Below are 14,293 nucleotides of genomic sequence, written 5' to 3' on the forward strand. Positions count from 1 at the left end.
ATACAGATATACTGGTCTTACAGAACCAGTGATTTAATTGGATGCATTGATTTCATTGGATAAACGTGTAGTGACGTAAGCTTTCTATATCTGTACTTGTTTTGATTGGTCCGAGGTTACGATTTATAGCAGCGGCACTCTCGGTCGTCTGCATTCAGCAGCGCGCATGTTTTATAAACAATGTACATAGGCTTTTACTGCGTGTATCCATGCCATGTATAGACTTGATTCAAGTCCCATTCTCGTATGAGAGGTCCCTAAGCATATACCCCCAACTTACTGTAAAACAACACGTAGACAGTACAGTGTGCGCTCGCCGTCAAAATGTGGTCCCGAGAATGCGGAACAGGTTTGAAATGCAGAGCATCACAAAACAGTAGTTTCCTGGGGTTGGCACGGGATTGGGACTTGAGTCAAGTCTAGTCTCTATGTGAAATGAATGTAGGTGAGAGGTGATTATGGAGGTAGGGGGATTGGTGTATGGCTCAACGGCAGATCTTTGGCGTAATTCACGCTAGGTATTGGTCATAGCCTGAACATCTGACGTCACACGAACCACTCATTTGGGTTGTGTAATGTCGCCACAGAGTGTTTCAATACCCGGACTTGTGTGGACCGTTGTATGTTCTCAAAAATCAGTCACCACATCGCGTAACAAACACACACAAAACATAAGCAACAAACATTAACAGTATCTTCTTACTGACGAGTCAATAGACGATGTGACCTGTGACATCACATGTTTACAAAAGAGCCACCAAGCCTGGACTTCCTGCAGGCACGACTTGTCACAGCCCAATGGAAGGACACATAAAATCTTATATTTAATGGAGATTGCACTTTCCAATTCTTATCAACTTTTGACATGATGAAAGGGGGCACATCTCAAAACTTGTCCAGCTTTTACTTTCATAACTCTTGGATTTATGTGGAAATTATGAGACAAAATGTCAACCTTCCAATATGACCAGTGCAGTATCTTGCCTGCCAGCTAAAGAATGTACAAGGTCACACTTAGTGAAACAAAGTTCACATGGTCTATATATTGGCGACGTGTGGCTTCAAAGCCAGCTAGTCTAAGAGAGAAGGCGTATGAAGTAAGATTGAGGGACAACTCGACCTCTTTCCCCAGGAAGTAATAAGAGTGTTAGGTGACCTAATCGAAACATTCAAGATTCTCCCTAAAGGGGCTTGTGGACATAGATACCAGAAGTCTTTTCACATTCTCACAAAAGTAGTACCATAGGACAAGAAAAGGCCAATCAAAGGGCTCAACCTCAGAAAACACCAATTCTTCACACACAGCGAGTAAGTGGTCAATGCTAGGACAACCAATCAATTCAAAAACAGCTTTGACAAACACTTGAATGAAAATGGATATGTGGTGTTAATTAAAAGGCAAAAGCCTACAATACTAAAACTCCCATCAAAGTGCAGTGACAACTTTGAGAACACAACATGGCCATTCTTCACCTATATTAAAGGAACACGTTGCCCTGGATCGGTCGAGTTGGTCTATGAAAAGCGTTAAGAATCGTTTGTTAAGAAATACAAATGGTTAGATAGATAATTTAAAAGTAGAATATAATGATCCACAGTCCACACAAGTATCACTCGAAATTGCATGGTTTTCCTTTTACGTCACGAAGAAAAACGGCCGCGTGTTACTTCGCGACGTACAAGCAAAACCCGTGCAATTTCGAGTGATACTTGTGTGGATCATTATATTCTACTTATAAAACCAACTCGTCCGATCAAAGGCAACGTGTTCCTTTAACTCCGACTTGTCCCTTTCTAAAATAAAGTTCAAATCGTTTCGAAGTTTAAACAAATCGCCAATCTCCTCAAAATACTATGTTACAGAAATACTCTCCCCACTCTACAAATTTTAGTTATTGTACACAGTGCTCAAACAAGTTCTAAACACACGCGTGGGTTAAAGGAAACAACACTATTAACCGGTCTGCTGATCCCAAACCGTTACAATACCGGGCTCAGGCGTCAACAATAACCGTTAAAAACTGATGGGGAAATCCCCGATTCTTTCCCTTGATATAGTGTTGATTTCATCTTGGAAAACTCATGCAATGTTTGGTTTGGATTGGTTTCGTTTTACAGTTAATTGTGTGTGTAATGTTTCCTTGGATCACTCAACGCAGCTGAGAATTGCAATTCGACTTTCAATAAACTTTTAATGAAATGAGTTCGTGTATGTTGGCCTTAAAGTGACATCGTTAATAAGTTCTATGTGTATATTAATCCACAGTACCAATAAACGGTGCGATTGACTTGCCCCTGAGAGGGTTTGGTTGCCCAGATTTGAAAAATTCATTGTAATAAATGTAACTGCCCATGTATAACCCTCGGAGCTGCCGAGGGTTGGGCGTAAGGAACAACTTTATACTTAAACATTAATAATTACAAAATGCGTTGATGAATTCTGCTAGTGATTTATTTTTGGAAAGGAACATTACAGAATTGGTTTTGCTAGCAAAAACGCTGCTGGCAGTGTAAGCACTTTATGTAATCCACCCTATACGTTAACCGACAAACCTGTAGAAGTTTGAGATCGATCGGCCCTCTGGGTTTAGTGAAAAACCGATTACAAATTTTGCATTTCACCGATGCCAGAACAAAAATGAATAAAACGCTCACTGAGCGATAAACTCCAAGCGCGAAATTAGGTTATTTATTTCTCATCAAATATGAAATTTCAGACAGAAATATTTCAAGGGATGTTTTCTACTATCATCTAGACCGTGTAAGTTTTATGTAAATCTGTGATCTTCACGATTTTTCGTTTCTTACAAATTCTTTAACGCTCTTTAAACATCACTCTTTCATGATTTATTGGTTGGTAAACTCAGAGGTGGTAGACATAGTGTGGGGTGGTAGATTAGTATAATTATGGATCCATTATAATGTGCACAAACAAATCGGATTTTTTATTTTTTATTTTTTTAATTTTTTATAAATAAGTAATGAACCAACGTTTAAATTTTCAGAATGCTTCAATCTTTATTGTGAGGATCCATGGAATACCTAATCGTCTTTTCAGACCGCCATTAGAACAAGATTTTTGCCCCAAAACACATTTACCTGTAATACAATCTGCCTTCCTGATCGCGCCAAGTGTGGGTACAGCGTGTATTTTGTCCCCACGGCTGCTTAAAGGTTTTTAGCCGTCACAGCCATTTGGATGGTCAAATGAAGATATTTATTTGCATACTCAAGAAGTTAATACATTTTTAAACTTCGGGAGAAAAGAAAAAGAATTAGGGATGATAAATAAAGTAGGTTGCAATTTTTTAGTAGTCAACTGTCGGTCCAAAAAGAAATTCGTATTCTGTATTATAAAATCCAAACCGAACAATGTTTTTAAACGGTTTAGGTTCTTTTTGTACGACACAAAACGCACGCATTACACACAAATTTACTTTAAACTTACCCGGATTAGAAGATAGTGATGATAGAAAGCTTCCCTTAGAATATTACTTGCTGTGGAGGTGCTGTAGAGAAATGAGTAAAACAAAGTGAAATAAGTTATTTCCGTCTAAGGAGGAACATTATTTAAAGCACTTGACACTATTGGTAATTACTCAAAATAGTTATTAGCATAAAACCTTACTTGGTACTGGGTAATGGGGAGCTGTTGATAGTATAAAATGGGTGAGAAACGGCTCCCTCTGACGAAACGTATTTTTTCAGAAAGAAGTAATTTTCCACGATTTTGACTTCGATACCTCAGAATTAGATTTTGAGGTCTCGCAATCAAGCATCTGAAAGCACACAACTTCGTGTGACAAGGGTGTTTTTCTTTCATTATTATCTCGCAACTTCGACAACCAATTGAGCTCAAATTTTCACTGGTATGTTATTAATTTATGCATATGTTGAGATACAACAAGTGAGAAGGCTGGTCTTTGACAATTACTAAAAGTATCCAATGTATTTTAGCATGTACAACGTATTTACGTGACTCTCCTGAAAACATTGCTCTGTGATTTTCACATTTCTTTCTGCAAAACTTGATGGCTAATGAAGCTGAAACTTGTACAGGTAAATTGTATTGCATACATCTTTATTCACAGTGAGTATAGGAATTCAATCCCCCATGTCATGGCAAAAAAAAATCTATCCAAAAAGGTAATTAACCCTTTAATATGTAAGGCCAAGGCCGACGTACGTGTGAACTAGCAATACTTCCCTTCATTTCATACAACATCCTTTTCCTGTTGGTTAAAGCCAACACCAACGTAAATTTATCCACTCCTACTCCCATAAAATGAATGATTTAGTAGTTTATATCCTTTTCGACCGTATGAATGTTACCAAATAATACCAAAACATACAAGGTAAACAGACTGTGTTGTTCTGTGAATTTGTCTTTGGTGTAAGCCATTCCTTTCTGTGTATATATGATAGTGGTATTTGAGGCATTGCAATGTGAGGTATCAATATGGTAGTTTGCGGTAACCTATTTTGTCAGGTAGATTTTGTTCTTTATAGCACTTTCAATAAAACTTTAATTGTTTATAACATAAGGCCTACTTTGTATTTGCCAGTGGCTGTGAAGGGTGGGGGTTGTTTACCCAGTTTCCCTACTAATGATTTTCCTTTTCGCTTTGTTTGAAAAACAGTTTTTTTAAGGGAAATAATTTATTTCATTTCTACTTATACTTGAATACAGACACTTTCCTATGGCCTTCTATATTGCTCCTGAAGCCATTGTTTTATCACCAAGTTGTTCCCATCAACATTGAGCGTGTGCGCGATTTTGTTTTTCAAATAATTATTGACGGACCGATTTTGTACACAAAAGATGCTGGCAGTGTTTTGTCCTGCCCTTTCTGACCCAAATACTATCCTACGTTGCCTGACACCCCTCTTAGACGTGTGGCATATAAGCTGACCAATGTGTACGATGTGTTGAGACAGTTGAAATATCAATATCCATCATGTGTCGGCGACCTACCTCGTTTGAGGGTTTTAATGGGTATACAATTATTTAACATTGTTAGGAAAGTAAACCTTAGCAATGAAATATAAATAAGATTTGATATCATAAAAGATTACATTGCCCGTTAAACTTGTTTTCTCGTTTGCGAAACACGCGAGATGTGCTTGTCTGTCACTATGTGCCCTCCCCCCCACCTGACCACCCTGGATCCGCCCATATTCTGTACGACAGTGTCACACGTCAGTTATAAATAGCATTTCATTTCAATGACTTTGAATGAGCTGCAATAATTATTCATGATGCCTTTTGCACAGCCAATAGGCATCACAAACTATGTACAAAGTATGACGACGATTGAATGCCAAATTAGAGACCTCATCCTGGGTTTTCAAAATATCCACAAAGAGCTGACGCTGTAAAGTATTTCAGGTCGTGTCTGAGCGGCTTCGGCTACGTCGCGCCGGATCTCCACACCATCGCGCATTGAAGCATAGGATGTCCTTAGCAACAACTGTAATATTAGCCGTAGCCATATACATCCATTCGGATACGGCTTTCAGTGTCTATGGAACAGTTCAAGGTAAAATTGTGGCACATTGGAAAGCCACATCACACAGTACGCTTTAAAACACCTACATCATTTTTTTTTTAAAGAATAATATGTCATGACAGCCTACGCAATTGAACCGTTCAACAACAAGTCGCTGACCGGCCGATTAAGTTCATATATAGGTAGCCTAATCCAGCAGTTATTCAGCACTAAACATTGCAAGTGAGACTGTCTCCAGGTGAGCAAAAATAGTTGAAGTATTAAGCTAGACAGACTGAAGGCTTCAAAAAAGGGAGAGGTGTCTATTTGTTACCAAAGCAAGCATAACAGATCATAGCATTTCAAGGCATTTCTTTCCCGTTTGTGTAGTGGTGTACACTGTGAAGGTAAGTGTTTGTATGTTTGAAACTTTGCATGGTGTGACGGATAGGAATAAACTATAAACAATAGACTTGCAGGTACGACCATGTACTAATTCCCTTTAAGGGAGTGTACTAACTCCCTTTAAGGGAGTGTACTAACTCCCTTTAAGGGAGTGTTAAGTTGGATTTGAAACTTTGCATGGTGGAAATAATATATGAAAAGGTTTAAGGTAACACCATGTATTGACTATCTTTAAATGAGTTGGAGTGGTTCTGAAAAGAACCGTTGGTTTCAACTTGACGTTTCAATCAGTATGCTCTGACTGCCTTCTGGAGAAAGCAGAAGTGAGGGAGTGTTGGCTCTGAGAAGAGCCGGTGTGGTATTGACGTTTCGAACAGTATACTCTGTTCGTCTTCAAGAGAAAGACTGTTATTAACTGGACGTTGGGTTGAACTTGTATTGAAAGCGCCAGCCCAATTAAAGGCCCTTAACACTATTGTGAGTTACTTCAAAATAACTGTTACAGCATGAAAACCTTTCTTTGGAGGGTTTAAGGGTGGGGGGGGGGGGCTTACTACTGTTCAAGAGGAAATGAGTGTGTTAAATATGGGAACATACCCTATGGGTATGGTATAGATGGATCGTAACATGACGTCATTGACCATCATCTTTTGATGTCAACAAAAGTGGAGAAGTGCACAAGTGTACGCGCTACGCCCGACTCTCAGCCAATAAATAGCTGGGATACATATATTATTAACCTGCTAAAAAGTAAACCCGTACACAAAGTGTTTGTTATTACAAACACTATAAATACATAACACTATAAATAATTATACCTGTCAGTATTGTCACAAAGCTCAGGACAGCAATGAGTATACAATAGTAACACAAATCGGTGTACATGGGTAAAAACACAAAAATAATACTCTTTATTCCCGATGCAAATTTCACTGTATTAAAGGCAGTGGACACTATTGGTAATTGTCAAAGACTAGCCTTCACAGTTGGTGTATCTCAACATATCCATAAAATAACAAACCTGTGAAAATTTGAGCTCAATCGGTCATCGAACTTGCGAGATAACAATGAAAGAAAAAACACCCTTGTCACACGAAGTTGTATGCGTTTAGATGGTTGATTTCGAGACCTCAAGTTCTAAACCTGAGGTCTCGAAATCAAATTCGTGGAAAATTACTTCTTTTTCGAAAACTATGGCACTTCAGAGGGAGCCGTTTCTCACAATGTTTTATACCATCAACCTCTCCCCATTACTCGTCACCAAGAAAGGTTTTATGCTAATAAATATTTTGAGTAATTACCAATAGTGTCCACTGCCTTAAATCGTTGCGGTACCAGCTGCTAAAATATAGGATTCGCACTACTCTAGCTACCGGGCAATCTCGGTGGTCTAGTTGGTAAGACACTGCTCTATCTAGAATTGCAAGGGTCATGGGTTCGAATTCCACTCGAATAATGTGCCGGTGATTTTGTTTTTCACAGAGCTCGCGGAAAGTACTGAGTGTACAGTCCTAACTCACCGGTTAATATGGGTAAAACCAAAATTAATATTCTTTAAACCCCGAGGCAAATTTCCATCTCCTATAAATCTAGTTGCTATAGTGCATTTCTGAAATAAATAAACTTTACACGTCTGCTGATTATGTTTCTATTGTCAGGTTATCAATCATGGAGACCTCTCGAAACGTCGACAAATTCAGCAAGATGGAGCGGTTCTTATCGGGGCTGTCGGACTTCGGCAAAAGGAGTCTCAACTTGAGCGTACTTGTGAACGATGAGCCTCTACAAAAGGCCTACTCTACCGCAATGGCTGATGGAGAGCTTCCAACCAACCGGGCAAGAGTCTTGATTCTAGGCGAGCCACGTGCTGGAAAGACCAGCTTGCTTAACCGTCTACTCGGGAGAGAGTTTGACCGCAACGAGCAGCCGACACACGGCATTGAGACGCGTATGTGTCACGTCACCAATGTGGACAAGCAATGGAACGAGGCAGGTAGTGCTAAGGTAGATGATATCCAAGAATGTGCCGCAGCTATTGCTGTGCTTGAGGAAGCTTCATCGGAGGAACCCCACCAAAAACAAGACGCCACAAAGAGTTTCTTCAAGGCATCTCCATCGTCAGTTGATAACTTCTTCTCATCAGCATCCGTCGAGACTGGATTACTCAACATTTGCAAACAGCTTTCAATTTTTTTCGAGATCTCTGTGGTGATGCTGGTTTCTCTCTTTTTTGGCCTGAGTCAACTTGGTTACGCGACATTTACGTTGGGCTGCATAGGTTTAATGACTCTGGTGCTTGACTACAACGTCGCATTCAGGTGTGCCACTTGTGTCTCAGTGTCGTTCGCCCTCTTCGAAGCCATGGCGAGAGGAAATGAACATCAGAAAGAGCTTTCTTGTACAGGGAACGACGATTACGTTGCACTGGACTGGTTTATCTTACAGAATATCGTATTGAATGTGTTTAACACGGCCATGTTTGGCACGGCGTGCGGTCTTGGATTTCGGACAGGTGTAGCTGTCGCCTTCTCAGCGAGTGTGCCGCCGTGGGAGGATAGCTCCGGAAACACGGCATGGCAAAGTGTCTCTTTTTGGAACGCTGCGTCCATCTGCCTGGTGCTGCTTGCTGGTAGCTTATCGGGAGGGGTAACCTACAAGTATTGCACTGTGAACGACCGGTTGCACAGAAGACGAACCATTGCCTCGTGTTTTTTTATGACTCTTTTGTTCACAGTCTACGTTAACGTTGAGTGTGGTAGCAGACTACTTCTATATATCTTCATGAATGCGTTTGTGATGACAGTAGGGATGGCTTGGGGGTTTATGTTCGGACACAGAGCTGTGATGAAGTATGGTTTTGAGGCTCGATATATCACTAAGAAAACAATTGGCCTAATTTTCGGCTTTTACCTTGTGCGCATGTGTGGATGGACCCTTAGACTACCGGGTACCTCTTTAAAATCGCTAGCCTTTTATACTTTCTCAGTAATCGTATTCCCATTGTTTGACCTCTACACAGCCTTCAGGATATGGAACACAAAATCTACTTTCCCTGTGAAGACGATTCGTAACCAAATGAAGGCTTTGATCCAGAGACAACCTCTTCTCGAGACCAAACTGAGTCTGTGGGACTTCGCAGGTGATACTTTGTACCACAATACCCACCATGTGTTTATGCCAGACAGAGCCATGTACGTCATTGTCTTTAACCTAGAGGCAGCTGTATCTGACGAAGAGGTACAACTTCAGAAACTTCTCTTCTGGCTTCACTCTGTCTGTGCTCACGCCCGGCACCCAGACGCTGTAGTCATGATTGTCGGTACCCACAAAACTAGCGTTCCAGAGGCAGAAAGAAAATGCTTCACTGATAATCTTCACAATCTAATCACGGCCAAATTCTGCGACCGGCTTGTTCTCAACCCGGCCGACGATAAACCTTTATTTCTGGTGGAGAATTCGGATGCCTTTGATCAAGACTTTCGACAGCTGAGAGCAGAGATATTTCGGCGTGTCGAGACTGCAGAGTACGCCCAGGAGAAATATCCCATCAAGTATTTGCATTTTTACCGTGAGATCCAAAACCGTCGGAAGCTTGCCCAGGGGCCGGATTGTGACAAGAACGTAGCCAGCCTACAACAGATCCAAGACCTGGCAAATCTCACATGCAACATAGAGGGCGAGGAGCAGCTGCAAAAAATGTTGAGATACTTCAATGAGGCAGGAGAGATCATCTACAGAGCGGAAGACGTAATACTAAGGTAGCATGTTGTACTTGATCCTCAGTTTCTGGTAGACGTCATGAAGAAGCTAGTTGACATCCCAAGAGCCTATCATCGCTCACATCGCTACGCCATTGAATGGAGAAACTACGAGAATACCGGAATTATTTCCGAGGAGTTGCTGCACCACATCTACTCCGATATGCCTCATCTTATTCCATTGCTAATCAATCTTCTTCAAGCATTTGATCTCATTGGCTCATTGGAACCCACTCAAGGCCCAAGCTGCTCACATCCTTCATTTTTGGTGCCTGCCATGTTGCCTCCTTTTGAGTGTGAAGGGTCGAAGTTTTGGGAATCACAGGACAAGGAGGAGGTCTTCTACTTTGACTTTGGCTTCTTCGATCCCACAACTATCTACTACCGTCTATTGACAAGATGCTTAGCACACGCCAACAGAGACAACGACGAGCCTCACTCCAAACCGCTCATCTTTGCAGATCGTTCTCGGTTCTACATTGGAACTAGTTTAATCTTCAAGCTCCAGTTGGAGAAGAGATCCTCCCAACAACAGCTTCTTTCCGTCGCCATTTTAACTTTTGACTCTGAGAACTCCAGGCAAGAATTATTAGGGTTTTTTGTAGAGGCTGTGAGGAACATCACTGCTCGGGATTATTTACATCTTAACTTTACATTTGGACCCCGGTGTCCTTTCTGTGAAACACCTCGTCCATCGAATGAACTGACGGACGTCAAGGAACACGACGAGGCAATCCATGTCTTGATAATGGCGGGAAACGATAAGTCATTTCCCACAAGGTCATCGACCGTAATGTTCTGTGGAGTAAGGCGACACAGAATGAAACTGAGCAAATCAAGGGTAAGTGCAAACTTTAAAATTAACCTAAGAAGAGCTCACTCCGCGGTAGTTTATCAACGCTCTCTTTTAAGCTAAAGTAGTAGTCCCGGTTAAAGTTCTACCTTACCGCTCAGATAGTTAAAAAGCATGCGGCTCTTTCCAGAACTAAGAAGTCTCCCAGATTCCGAAAATCTACTCCGTGGTAGAAGAATATAAAGCAGACAGTACTACCTGACACACACACACACACACACACACGCACACACATGGTGTTACCGCAAACATCAACATGCAATGCCTCAAATCTTATTTAAATTTAAAACATTGAGACCTATACCACTGATAGAACCTATTACTTTTCAAACTGACAGGGGTAAGTTTTATGATTCACCACTTTAGGAGAACCTTCCAAGTACCTCCCATCCACCACAGAGGGTAGTCTTTGGCCCGGAGACGCTCATCACCAAGATACCACCAGACCTGTTTGACAAGGTGTGCTGTTTCCTGAACACTAGGGGGCAGAGGAGCTGGAAGACACTGGCAGGTGAGGACACAGTCGTGGCTTGTGTAAAATTTCTCGTGGAAACATTCAAATGAAAATCGTTGGTTTTAAGAACAATTCATTTTCCCCCCGATCATCACATCCCCTGGCCGAGCCGTCTAGTTCACATGACCCGAACTCTTGTACTGTCGGTGTGGACTCGATTCCCGGACACCTGTGAAGGAAGTCCGTTTTGCTCTACCAACTAGGCAATTGATAGAGGATAAAAACCCATTCCTACATCCTTACGGACTGTGAATGGGGTATCACCCTGTTCCAGGCCCAGGGGTAGGTGGCAACGCGCCCCTGGTGACAGCTGATTTGGGTTGACGTCTAAAACAGGTTAAAAGTGAAGCCCTTGTTTTGAAGTCGTCCGGCCTAGTAAGGTTGGGCGATATCTCATAGAAAATAAATCACAACAAATCACTGTCCTGATTCTAAACAGAGACTCTGCATGAACACAGAGAGTCTCCTTGATAGTATCCATATTTCTGTTTCCTCAGGTGAATTGGGTAAAGATGTGGATTTCGTAGCTGCTTTAGACAGTGAAGGGGTGACCAACCCCAGTGAGCATCTCCTCAAGGAATGGTCGATGGAAGGAGGCGTCACAGTGGCTGATCTACTTGAGGTTCTAGAAAGACCTGGTCTGGAGAGGAAGGACATCATCCAAGAAGTCAAAGCTCAAATGTCTTGATGACTTCGTAGCTGCTTTAGACAGTGAACGGGTGCCCAACCCCAGTGAGAATCTCCTCAAGGAATGGTCGATGGAAGGAGGCGTCACAGTGGCTGATCTACTTGAGGTTCTACAAAAACCTTGTCTATAGAGAGGAAGGACATCATCCAAGAAGTCAAAGCTCAAATGTCTTGATGACTTCGTAGCTGCTTCAGACAGTGAAGGGTGACCAACCCCAGTGAGAATCTCCTCAAGGAATGGTCGATGGAAGAAGATGTCACAGAGTGGCTGATCTACTTGAGGTTCTAGACAGACCTGGTCTGGAGAGGAAGGACATCATCCAAGAAGTCAAAGCTCAAATGTCTTGATGATTTGTTTCTTCCTTTCTTGAGAAAAGACTACGTTTATTTGACGCCGTTATGCTCGAGGATTATTTCAAAAATGGAAAGAAAGCCTGAGTTCAATATATCATTAGAACGCCGTTATGAACACCTGCCCCTTTTGAGGATTAATTCAATAAGCATTGCAGCGTAGTCTCCTATACTCAAGACAGGAACTGCAGCGCACAAAACCCCGCACTGTGTAAAAAGCAAAATGCTTCCCGGATCAAGAGACTAAAAAACGACCTTTCGGAAAAGTACGGACTTATCCGGATTTGGTGTGTTTGACATCTCCGTTCAGAACATTGTACCTTTCAACAACAACATTTATTTCCATTTCACATAATAATGTGTGTCGGTATCATACAAAATGACGATTTACATTACAACAATCCCCGGTGAGCGTTTGCTTGAATATGAGACTTTCTGGGACGATAGGTGGCAGCAGACTTACCGGGTAAAGTCATTGTTCTCATAATTATGCGCATGTTTAGAACTACGTAAACAATGGAAGTTTACCAGCTAAGTCTGCTGCCACCTAGCGTTGGAAAATCTCCCATTGGAATACCATACAGGACAAGACAGACAAAAACATTTACAGATATACGGACAGACAGACAAAAGGGGTAAAAAACACTGTCAGAAATAATTGCAAGAATTTACACTCTTAAAACATGAGATGCCCCATCCCTGTTTTAACACGGGTGCCAGGGGTTACCGCAGCGTGCAGTACAATGTGATAACGTGAACACTTGATTTAGATTGTTGAAGTCATCTTTTTTCTTAGCTAATTAATAATCTTACGAGAGGCTGTAGTTTGACCAAAAGAAGATTAAACAAATTACGTTTAAACTTTTGCCGTTTAATTATGAAGATATTATACTGTGAAAGATATTTTTTGGGGGTACACAATCATAATGTTGAAAGTGTTTTCTAATTGGATATTTCGAGTCCATGAGTCGTACTTCCAGGGGGGGGGGGGGGGGCGGGATGCATGTCAAACGGGTTTTGCATGAAGATAGAACTTAAAGGGTTTCACTTGTTTTTATGGCAAACTAACTTAATTACCCCTTTGTCCCTGCACAGCCCGAGTTTGCTGAAAAGACATTCTTTGGCTTTTCAATATTCTTGCAGTGACTATAATTATAGTTCAAATTTCAAAACAGCCAAGGCTTATCATTAACGTGCAATTGTAATATTTGTCCTTTTCAATATAAGCGTTCAGAAGTCATGAGTCCCCAGGGTACATTAAGTGCCTCTCGTTAACGGCTGACGGGAATTCGTTTATGATTATTAATTTTATAATGCTAAAATGAATACATCAATAGCTTTTCAAAGCTTTTTATCTGGAGCAATGCTCTTACTGTTAATTGCAACGGATTCAAGGAATTAGTTTTCGGCAGTTTCATCATGATGAAAGACAATTTCAATTTTTGGTTTGTTACAAAATGAGCATTTTGTGCTAAAGAGCTAAATTATTTCATCATCATTAGTGTCTACATGTTACAAGTCAACTGTGAAGGGGGAATTAATAATGATCTGCAAACGATTGCTAGACTCTGCCTTTACTTTTACTTTAGTTTTATTTTGATGTTACTTTGTTTTCTCCAAACACAAGCTACATGTATACAGTGAGGTTTTCTTATCCCGCATAGAGCATCGCTTTAGGCGGCTGGGCATTCCAGTGATTAAAGGGTCTGGGTGGATTTCACAAAGAGTTAGAGGCAGTGGACACTTTTTGGTATTTACTCAAAATAATTATTAGCATAAAACCTAACTTGGTGACGAGTAATGGGGAGAGATTGATGGTATAAAACATTGTGAGAAACGGCTCCCTCTGAAGTGCCATAGTTTTCGAGAGAGAAGTAATGTTCCACGGATTTGATTTCGAGACCTCAGATTTAGAATTTCAGGTCTCGAAATCAAGCATCTAAATGCACACAACTTCGTGTGGCAAGGTTGTTTTTTCTTTCATTGTTATCTCGCAACTTAGACGACCGATTGAGCTCAAATTTTCACAGGTTTGTTATTTAATGCATTTGTCGAGATACAGCAAGTGTGAAGACTAGTCTTTAACAATTACCAATAGTGTCCACTGTCTTTAAGACTAGTCTTATCTCGAGTTAGGACGAGTTATTCGTCTTAACTTAGGACTAGCCATACGTTTCGTATAACTGTTAGGACTAATCCTAAGTCAGGACTTGTCCTAACTCCTTGTGAAATCGAC

The 14,293-nt window shown here is 41.1% G+C and overlaps 1 pseudogene; it reads left to right on the forward strand.

The window, feature by feature from the left end:
- Positions 1-5,731: 5,731 nt before the first annotated feature.
- On the forward strand, positions 5,732-13,022 carry LOC117297365 (annotated as a pseudogene).
- Positions 13,023-14,293: the final 1,271 nt, after the last annotated feature.

The sequence above is a fragment of the Asterias rubens genome, chromosome 12 (genome assembly GCF_902459465.1).
Source record: "Asterias rubens chromosome 12, eAstRub1.3, whole genome shotgun sequence".
Lineage (NCBI taxonomy): Eukaryota > Metazoa > Echinodermata > Asteroidea > Forcipulatida > Asteriidae > Asterias > Asterias rubens.